Here is a 12,101-nt window from a genome sequence, read left to right as displayed (position 1 = left end):
AATTATCCCATTATAGGAAAACAGTATTGGAGTCATTTGTTACGTAGATTAAATTATTCTAAAATTATAGTCATGGGATTATAATTTCTAAACTAATTTGTATCATATGAGAGATGGCACAAAGCAATCTCATGTTGGATGGGATAAGATGGATATCTCAAAACAAAGTTTGATATTAAATATATATCATATTTGATTGAAGATATAAATTAGTCTCGAGATAAATTTATATCATTAACCAAATATGATATAAATCTAGTATCAAACCTAACCATGCAATATCTCACCTCATACCGCATACCAAACAATCAGTGGCGGATCCAGAATTCAATCAACAAATAGGTAAATGCTATAATATCAATAGTATAAATAGCGTTCAACAAACAAATAATATTTTTGTTGCTCTTTTATTGCGTTTTTTTTTAATAATATAATATCAAATATGATTTATTTTTTTTTAAAAAAAAAGAACTTGGTTTTTCTTTTTATTTAATAAAGATGGGAAAAATTAGAAATGTTCAAATTTAAGTTATATATTCAATTAAAATAGATGCATGTTTTGGCTAAAAATTATAAAATAAAATAAAAAAAGTGTCAAAGTTCAATTAATAAAACTTAAATTTTATTTGAAGTAAAATAGATTTTAGATTTTTATTGAATTTGAGTAAAAAAATAAAATATGCAAATTGAAATAGAAAAAGAGAAAAAAAAAATACAAGTGATAAATTAGTAGTTACATTTCACTAGCACCTAATAATTAGGTCAAACACATCGATAGAGCCCTCAACTTGGCACCATCTTTCACTTTGGCACCTCAAGTAGTCATAAAGTATGTCACTTTGAAACCTTTTGCTGATTCAGCAAAGGGAGTATTCTACACTTGCGATTTGGTGTGTAATAGCGATATTTTAGCTCATTTTTTATTTAATTTTACCATCTTCTTCCTCATTTTTTATTCAAATAATTATAAAATTATTAATTTAAATAAAAATAATAATCAAACCCCTTCATCCACCCACTCCACCCAAAACATATCTTCTCTAAACACTCCAGCCCCCCTGGCCATTCACCTACCCAAATCATCTTCTCCAAACAGCCCCCCAACCAAATCTCCTTCTCCGAATACCTCAGCACCCCGCCCCCACCCCACCTAAGAATCATTCTCCAAAACACCCCAGTGTCTTCTTGTTTTAACCACTCTTTAGTCCGCAAGTATACATAATCCTCAGCATCTATTTTATGGAGCTGTAAATTTTGTGTTAAAAAGTATTTTTCTCACCCCAACTCTCTTGCTCATCGATTTTAACATATCTCCAGACATGTAAGAAGCTCAATCAAATTGAGCTCTTTCAGAGTGTGAGATTTATGCTTCTTGTGAGCCCTGTTCGATGTGTTTTGGTGCGATCCATCAACCACGCATCAAGGTTCACATTCGTGCCTTAATTCAAAAAACTTGAGTTCCTAATTCAAAAACAAAGAGTAAAATATTGTATTAATATGATAATTAACTCTTCAAGAATTTGAAAAATTCTACCTTCATTAATGGAGGTTCACCCTCCACTAAGCTTAAAAAAGTTAGGTGGGGAAGATATTATGCCGGATTTTCTTGTAATTATTTAATGAGAAAATACATAAAGACACCCTTGATTTTGTTTGAATTTTTCAAAAAGACACCTAAATTTTACTTTCGACCTATTACCCCACAATTCTTTGTTAATCCGTTGTAAATACATCATTTTTCGCTGAATTTCAGTCACAACAAAGAGGGTAAATGCACGCACTTAGATGTTGCCACGTGTAAATACATTTAATTTCATATTTTGTTTATATTTTTTAATAAAATTTACCTTTTTATTTTATTTATCACCCTACCCCCCCCCCCACCTTCATCCCCCGTCCAGCATCTCCCCCACCCCCGCAACACCCCCCACCCCACCCACACAAAATACCATTGTCTTTTTCAACAGCTCCATTAAAGCTTTTTTTATAATCGTTGAACTATTTTTTAATCGTTGAACTATTTTTATTAAGAATTATAAAACTCTATTAAAGTTTCATTAATGGAGTTTTATGATTCAATTAGAATGGTGTTGAAGAAGACAATGGAGCTTTAATGGTGTTTCAAAGCTCCATTTTTGAAACACCATTAAAGCTCCACTGTCTTCTTCAGCGCCATTCTACTTGAATCATAAAACTCCATTAATGGAGCTTCAATGGAATTTTATGATTCTTAATAAAAATAGTTCAATGATTATTTAAAACAAAAAATCTTTAATGGAGGTGTTGAAGAAGACAATGGTCCATTCTACTTGAATCATAAAACTCCATTAATGAAGCTTTAATGGAGTTTTATAATTCTTAATAAAAATAGTTCAATGATTATTTAAAAAAAAAAAATTGAGGAAGGGTGTTGAAGAGGACAATTGGGGGGGGGGGGGGGGGGGGGGGGGTTGGGGGGGGGGGAGAGGGAGTATGAAATAATTTTAAAAAGTAAATAAATATTTATTTAAAAAAAGATAAATTTTATATCAAATTATTTACACGTGGCAGCTTTTAATTGGTCAATAAAAGTCAATTTTGAGTCTTTCACACGCCTGTTATCCGTGTATATACGCAGAGGATCAAAATAGTGTATTTGCAACGATTTAAGTAAGATTCGTGGGGTAATTAGGTCTAAAGTATAGTTTAGGTGTCTTTTTAAAAAAGTCGGACAAGGGGAGTCTTTATGTATTTTCTCTTATTTAGTTAAAAAACACGTGTCATTAATTTATTAGACACTTTGCCATATATTTTGATCCTTTTTATGTTTTTAAAAAAATTATGAGGGTATATAATGATGTGGCAATTTAAAATGAGTTGGCACAAATTAATTGGCTGTTTAATCCATGTCGGAAGCGCGTGTAATTCACGCACCAGAGTTGGTGTCGAAAGGTGTTAAAGTGACACACTTTATGGCTACTTGAGGTGTCAAAAGTGAACAACGTCTACTTGAGATGCCAAAGTGAAAGATAATGCCAAGTTGAGGAATCTGTCGATATGTTTGACCTAATAATTAATATGATCTATTGCATATACGAGGTGTCATGAACATTATACACTAAACATTTGCTAGCAATGGGAGTGTGGATTTTAAGTAGAGTAATGAATCTCATGATACTATTAAATTGAAATGAATAATGAGAGTTACTATTTTCACGAGGAAGTAAACAATGTGAAATATTTTTATTTTTCTCTGAAATTAGTAATTTTTTATTTCTACACCAAATACATTGTTTGAATGAAAATAACAATCGGTGAGAATTTATTTTATGTTATAAATGTACCATATATAGTGAATGTTTACTTTACCATATATAGTGAATACTTATTTTACCATATATTGTGTATGTCTATTTATGGAAAAGTTACAAACCCCAAGGTTAGTTTTCCCCTATAAATAAAGGGTTTTCCTTCATTGTAATTCACTCCATCAAGAGATCCCAAGAGAAATAAGAATTACTCTCTCTTCTCCTTCTATTCTTCTTCTTCTTTGCTTTATATTTCATAACACGTTATTAGCACAAGGCTCTGCCAAACAAGGTCAGATTATAAATCTAATGGTAATTTTAAGGTTAGTAATTCCTTATGTTATTGTCTTTTGCTACTACTAATATAATTATTGTTGAATTTGAGGAAAAATAATTGGTTTGGAACGATTTATGTTTTAAATCTATTCCTCAAGAATAGTATTATCAAAAGGATGATAATATGTTGGGTTTAAGTCCTATCGAGTTATTGCATAAGACGTCTTTATATAGATAAGATATTGAATTTGATTCTCAATACACCATATTGATGATATTATGATGGCTAAGGCAAAATAATGAGTATTTGGTGAAACATGTCCCATTAAATATGCTTCATTCCTTGAATTGAATGAGGTAGCAATAAATCATATGTATGCCTCAATTTGCTTTTGTAGTAGCTATCATAATTTGATAATACGCTTAAGGCACGATTGTATTCTATTCCTGGGAATGAGAATTTCGATTGTTTCAATACAAGTGTGCACTTGATTGTGGTGGTATTATAACTCACCTCCGAAAGAGGTAACATAGTTGAGAAGAGTTATTCTGTAATCTACTTTCCAAGTAGTAAATATGAAATCTATTCACATCATAGCAAATCTGAAATTTACTAAAGAGAAAAATACACATCATGATAAACTTGGAGTTTACTAGTATAAAAGTTCATAAGTTGACATGAACGATCGCGACATCCCAAAGATGTACATATGAAGTATTAAATACATATTGAAGAATTTGAAATTTCTTCATGAGCTTTTAATGTTGCTTGTTCTCATGATAAGTTGGTTGGATCAACTAATGTTGGGGTTGGATCGTTAAGTTCCTCAAAATCTGAAAAATATAAAAGGTGAATATGGGCTCGTTCACCTTTCATGTGATCTATTAAGATGCATCAATATAAGATGATCACATGTGAGTTTATTGTCAACCTATAATTTGACATTCATAAAGTTGTTTGCTCAATAAAATTGAGTCAAGAGCATAATTTTCAGATTGTGTAATCAAGACAATTCATCTTGATGATGATGGTTTGGCATTGAATGTCTTCGATAAATATCTAAGCCATTGCTAATGAGAACAAAACTTCATGTGTTGGTCCGAAATATGATATGTTACATACAATAATACTTGTATGCATTAGACAAATAAATTATGATTATTTCTTCCCTCTCAATTGATTCAAGGTCAGGAACCAACTATTTCATCTAATAGTTTTGATGTGCGGTATACGATTAATGAATATACCATAATGCAAAAAGATGGAGGATGTATGTTAGTTTTCCTAACATAAGGGAGAGATTATAAGCAGTTATAAAATATGCTAGGAACTATCATCAGATACTCATTCAAAATATAATTCAAGTGGAATGCCGAACGCATCTCATATTTAAGTTGCAAGTGCTCTTATTTTGTGTCCCTAAAGGACAAACTCTATGCATGCGTAAAGCGTGGTAGACCAATAGGTTCCAAATGAAATAATCCTTAAAAGGATAAGGAGCAAATAATCATAATAAGAAGGCGATGTGCTCTTGAAGAGCTTACGACATAACACTTCATGAAATCTTATGAGAGGTTCAGGTACCTGAAAATAATAAAGTGATGAGATCTCAAAATGTTATGTCACATTGTGAACCGATATAAAATGATATATCATCAATAATATCTTTGATACAACATTGGCACAATATTGTATAAGATTACGAGGATCTAAATTTTAGGTTTATTTAAGTATGTTGACGTAGAAACATTTATCAAGTGACATAAAAGGATGCATCTTGATAAGCGTAAAATTTATTTGATTTGTAGTCCAGACACTTGAAGATGTCACACATGAAATGTTGAATATTATCACTTGACAGAATTTATATGAAAAACTTCTTTAAGGATTCAAAATATGAAAGTTCTTGGAAAACTTATTGATAATCCTTATATTGTATAAGCTTATAGCTTGAAAATTATTGAAACTCTTGGAGAGTTTTCAAAGCAATAGATTATTTGCTGAAATGGGAAATACACTGAATTAGATTGGTTATGAAGTACCATATCCTAGTGCAAGTGGTGTACTCATGTATCTTGCAAATACTACAAGGTCTGATATAGCTTTTTAAGTCAATTTGTTAGCAAGGTATATTTCTGCTCTTACTAAAGATTGCAGTCCCGATCTTATTGGTCATACTGATGCCTGATGCTGGGTACTTATCTGAACCGCATAAAGCTCGGTCTCAAACAGACATGTGTTCATATGTGGTGGTACTGTCATATCCTGGAGATGTACAAAGCAGTCTATCATAGCCACTTCATCAAAGCAAACCGAGAGTGTGTGTGGTTGAGGTCTATAATACATCTTATTCGAGAAAAATGTGGTTTGAAATGTGACAATGTACCCATAATTTTATACAGAGATAATGCAGTATGCATAGTACATCTTAATAAAGGATTCATAAAAGAAGATAAAACAAAGCACACTTCATCAAAGCTTTTCTACATACATGAGCTATAAAAGAATGGTGATATTAACGTGCAACAGATTCGTTTAAGTGGCAATGGGACTGATTTATTCATCAAGTTTCTCCCAACTGCAACTTTCAAGAAGTTGATGCACAAAATCGAGATGCAAAGGTTCGAGGATGTTCTCATTAGGAGGAGTTAATACACGCTGTACTCTTTTTTCCTTTCAAGGTTTTGTCCCACCGGTTTTTCTTTGTAAGATTTTTAATGAGGCAGTCAAAATGCGTATTGGTAGAGATGTATACTCTTTTTCCTTTACTAGATTTTTTTCACTGGATTTTTTCTAGTAAGGTTTTAACGAGGCACATTATTTATCAATTAAACATTCAAGGGAGAGTGTTATAAATGTACCATACATAGTGAATGTCTACTTTACCATATATAGTGAATACCTACTTTACCATATATTGTGCATGTCTATTTATGGAAAAGTTACAAACCCCAAGTTAGTTTTCGCCACTGGATAAAGGGGTTTTTCTTCATTATAATTCACCCCATCAAGAGATCCCAAGAGAAATAAGAATTACTCTCTCTCTTTCTATTTTTCTTCTTTACTCTATATTTCATAACATTTTAGTTAAATTAGTATGTTTATTTTAGGTCTTACACTTTTCTAGCAATCGTTTAGCTTTACTAAAATAAGAGGAATTAGAAAAGTACAAAGACTTGCTACTTGTACATGTTATTTTTATTGTGTAAAATATTGATTTGAAATGAATTGAAATAGAAGACTTGACTACATTTTGACGACATCGAAAATTTAGAACACTAATAAGCTCTGCTCAAGTTTGAATTTCAAATCTAAAGTGAAAATGACATTTGAATATGATAAAATTGTGAGATGTTGCTAGTCTCGAAACTGCTTTTTTGCCTCTTCGAAAAAACTTTGGGCGAAAAGACCATCATTCCCAAGAACTCCAAGCTTTGAATTTGAAAGAGTTCCATAACATGGACATTTGAAGGTCGAAAAACGTGATAAAAAATTGCTTCACAATATGAAATCGTTGCTTATTTATTGAAGTGAAATCAGCTGGTTTGATTATTTATTTGACTTTAGCGGGGTGGCTAAAGGATGAAGCTAGTAAAACTTTTGTTTTAGACTCTCAAAATTTTTAAACCTCACAAAATTTTAGTTGTTAATTTTATAAAAAAAATTGACAATATAGAATATAATAATAATAATAAAAAATTATCACCATTCAATAGAAATATTTTGAAAATGTGAACTAAACTACTCAAATCTTTATAATAATAAATAATATTTTTACCAATAACATCCAGATAATGTATTGAAAATTCATGGTTAACACATTATTAACTTGAATCAATTTTTACTATGATAAATAATACTCCCTCCATCTCAAATTATCCGTCTCAAATTTTTCAATTTGATTTTTTCATTTTACTTGTCTTTTTTCATTAATCAAGAAAACATAATTTTTTTTCCATGTTTTACCATTTGCATTAATTACTTTTTCTTCAAATTAAAATGTAAACATCATTTAATAGAGGTATTATGGTAAACTAGACATGTTATTAATTATTTTTCTTAATCAATATGTCATCTCAATTTGGGACGGGTAATTTGGAATGTAGAGAATAATAGGAAAAATTATCCGGATTAGTCATTATTGAACTTTATTACTACTTAAAGCCTAAATTTCAATTAATTACATTTCATAGCCCCCTCTTACCTATTAATTATTCCTAATTACAATTTATAGTTTTTCTGATGTATTTTCTCTCTTTTTCTATTTTCTATTATTTTCTTCTTTCTTTCTTTTTTTCTTTTTTTTTTCTTCAATTTTTCTTTTACTTTATTTGTTGTTTTCTCTTTATTTTTTCTTTTTTCACTTTTTTCTTTTTATTTTTATTCATTTTTTTTCTTTTCATTTTTCTCCTTTTTTTTTTCTTCTTTTTTTATATTTTTTCTCCTTCATTTTTTTCTCTCATTTCTCTCCTTTTTTTTTTTTCTTTTCAATTTCTCTCATTTTTATTTGTGCGAACTAGCAAACACAAATACAAGTGTGAACTATAAAATACAAATATAAATGCAAACTATAACATACAAATACAAGTTCGAACTATAAAATATAAATTCAAATGCGAATTAAAACATATAAATACAAGTGTGAACTATAAAATACAAATACAATGTGAACTATAACATATAAATACAAGTGTGAACTATCATTTATATTTTTTAATTATTGAAAAGGAATAGTTGATTTTCTTTCAACGAATACTTATTTGTATTTATTGATACTAATTGTATTTATTTATATAAATAAATACAACTCAAATTTTTATACAAATACAATATATACAAATACATATTGTATTTGTATTTGTAAAATCATTAGTTTCATTTGTTTGTCATTGTATTTTTATCAAGTGATATTTGTTTATTTACAAATATGAATGATAATTTTGATATACAAATACAAAACGGTACATTTGTATCAAATGATACATTACATATTTATATATTTTAGAATCACGAAAATACAATTAATGCACTTACTTGTTTGTATACAAATGATAAATTGTACATAGTCACGACTAAATACAATATGCAATCAACTTACAAATACAAATACAAATAATTTCTTAAAAATTTAAAGGCAATGAAGAAAATAGAATACAAATACAAGTATAATTCAAATATAATCTAAATATACAAACAAAATAAAATCATAATATAAATATAATCCAATATAATATGCAATACAAATTCAAAATAGTTCTTTAAAATACAAGTGTGAATTATATAAAATATAAATGATGGAGCGAACTAACAAATACAAATATACAAATGCGAACTATTAAAAACAAATACAAATGCGAAATATAAAATATAAATAGGCATAATACCCACATAAATACCTGAACTTTGACCAAATTTTCAATGGAGCATACTAAACTTTGCGGGGGTTCAATTACCCCCCAGATTTTTTTTTTTGTATTTTAATGGCATATATCGGACAACTTTTACACATGCGTGTGTTCACCGACCTTGGGCGCGTGAGAGTGATTAAAAAAACGTTATAAACCTATTTTTTTGACATGTAACTCTATATTTTGGGTTAGATTCATTTATTCCTTTAATTTAACCAATTTAAGGAGAGGTAAATCTCCTTCTTCTTCTCTACTCCCTTTTCCTCTCAATTCTTGAAGATATGCAGTTATTTTCTTTGTTTGCTTTGGTAAATTTCTGACTATTTTCTAACTTCTTCTCACTATTTTCACTAATTTTTAATTTGTGATTTTTGAAATTAGGGTTAGCTATGGAAGATATAAAATTGGATTTGAATAGGATTTGTTTAGACAAGGAAGATCCAATATTGAATGCAGAGGTGCGATGCAATCATGGTCTCTTACTCCATTTGAAAACTTCTTGGTCCAATAATAGTCCGGGAAGAAGATTTTGGTCTTGCCCTTATTATAGATCAAACAAGTGTAACTTTTTTCTTTGGAGAGATGGTGTGGTTGATGAACGATCTAAGTTCATTATTCCAAAGTTGGTGAAGAAAGTGAAGGACATGAATGAATTGTTGAAGATAATAAAAACGAAGGAAGAATTGATTGGTGCTTACAGTGATAGGAAAATAATGAAGATGGAAGCTGAATCTGCATTCACTCAAATAGAAGAACAATGTAGCTCATTTGTTAAAATGAAAGACGAGGTGAAAAATACACCACAGAAGACGATTGAAGTGAAGAAGATAGAGAGCTTTAGTAGTATTTTCATGGTGTGTATCTTCATAATGTGTATTGTTATATGGTTCAAAATAGCCGGTTGAAGTATTTTGTGTAGTATTATGATATGAATTTATCGTTGGTAGTGTTTTTTGTATGGTATGGTAGTTTGAACTTGATTCTCCTATGACAGTGTTTCTTGTATGGTGGTTGAAGTTGATTTTGTTGAATGAAATCTCTTATTTCAAATTGATTGTTGGTTTTGAGTACTTGTATGTTTTATTCATTTTGTTGAACTAAATTCATTATACGTGTTTGTTTTGCTCATTTTGTTGAGCTAAATTCATTATTCCAAAATTGATAAAAAGGAAAGAATACAACCACAAAAGGATAGATACAAATTTATATATCCCAATATTCAATACAGTAGAATAAAATCAGTGCATAACTGTTAGAGATACAACTTGAACTTTCAAGTGCAATATATACTACAAAATAACTGCACAAATGTCTGAGATGCAACATTCAAGTGCATCATAGAACCTTCACAAAAAATGATCTTGTCAAAATAACCTACCCCAATTTATACTACAACATCAGTTTTAGTGTCAAAAACTATCAACATTTTAAAACTACTTTCATTGTTGCTTGGATTGTAATGAAGTCATTTTCTGTCTTTTGTTCATTCTCATCTCATCTCTTATCACTTTAAGCTGGTTTTCAGTCATTGTTTTTTTGCCCCTCCACCTTACTCCTATTTTTGGATTATAACCAAGGTCTCCAGTAATATCAGCAGATCTTATAGGATGTGCAGAACCAGTATGTAGTATCCTACTGTTTGGCAACCCGGGCTGCAGACAAAGAAAGAAAGAAAGAAAATTATACACAGATAAACATCTAAAGACAAATTAAACTTAAATTAAATCAATTAGCACTTACATTATATGCTGTGAAACCATTTTCAGTAATCAAAACACCCATTTCGACTGTCTTTGACCTTTTACCAGTTGAACCATGTGAATTTGGTAGAGTATGAATAGGTGAAACAAATGGATTTGGTGGAGCATAAACAGGTGAAGCGGGTGGATTTGGTGGAGCATAACTGGTTTGATTTTCAAACCACTCATGCAAAGGTGTCCTCCTTGCCACTCCTATGTCACCAAGAGGAGTTTTTCTTGGCCTTCCCCTGCCTCTTCCAGCTACTGCAGCTGCTGCAGCATGTTCAACACCCCTTTCCCTTCCTCTTGCAGATGTTGCAGTATGTTCAACACCTCTTCCCCTTTCTTTTGCAGCTGCTACAACATGTTCAACACCCCTTCCCCTTCCTCTTGCAGCTGCTGCAGCATGTTCAATACTCCTTTTCCTTCCTCTTGCAGCTGCTACAGCATGTTCAACACTTCTTTCCCTTCCTTTTGTAGTTGCTGCAACATATTCAATACCCCTTCTCCTTCCTCTTATAGCTGTTGTAACATGTTCAACATAGTCAACACCCCTTCCCCTTTCTCTTGTAGCTGCTGCAACATGTTTAACACCCCTTCTCCTTCCTTTTGTAGCTGCTGCAACATGTTCAACATTTGCAGCCGGTGCAGCTTATCCAGCAGGTTTTGTCTTTCTAGGCCTTTCCCTAGGTCTAGGAGATGCATTAGAATTATCACTTATTTTTCTTGGCCTTCCCCTAGGTCTAGGAGGTGCATCATTAGTAGTAGGAGAAGTGTTTCTTGGCCTCCCCTAGGTCTTAAAGTACTTGGTACATCACTTGGTCCAACATTAAGAATACTTGATCCAACAGAATCCTACAAAAATAGTTGAAGCAGTCACATATTTAAAAATAATTAAGCTACAAATAAATAATAGAAGTAATTTAAAGTTACACACCTTAAAAGAACAACCTCTTTTGTTGTGATTTTGTCCATGACAGATGCTACAAGTAATGTAAACCCCTTTTTTCTTAACATCTTTCCACACTTTTTGGTCTCATAAAACTGTCTATTCCTTTTCTTCTTTGGCCTGCCAGGCATAGAAACAACAACTGGAGGCTGCACATGAGGATTTATTAACTCTGGCCACATGTTCATGCTGGTCACTGGTTGAATGTAGTGACAATAAGTCTTGAGATAAGTCTCCTTACTGTAACATCTATCAACAAAATCAATTGGGTCCAATTTCTTGTAGAGTATGGCTGCAATCCCATGTAGACATGGTATTCCCTTGAGCATCCAAGATTTACAACTGCATGTTTAATCCCTCAAATCCACATTATGTATATATGGTCCATCTGATATTTCAAAACCTCTCTCTCCATTGAAGTCAATATTACATGTCATTGAA

The sequence above is a fragment of the Capsicum annuum genome, chromosome 2 (genome assembly GCF_002878395.1).
Source record: "Capsicum annuum cultivar UCD-10X-F1 chromosome 2, UCD10Xv1.1, whole genome shotgun sequence".
NCBI lineage: Eukaryota > Viridiplantae > Streptophyta > Magnoliopsida > Solanales > Solanaceae > Capsicum > Capsicum annuum.
Note: the sequence above shows the minus strand (reverse complement) of the source record.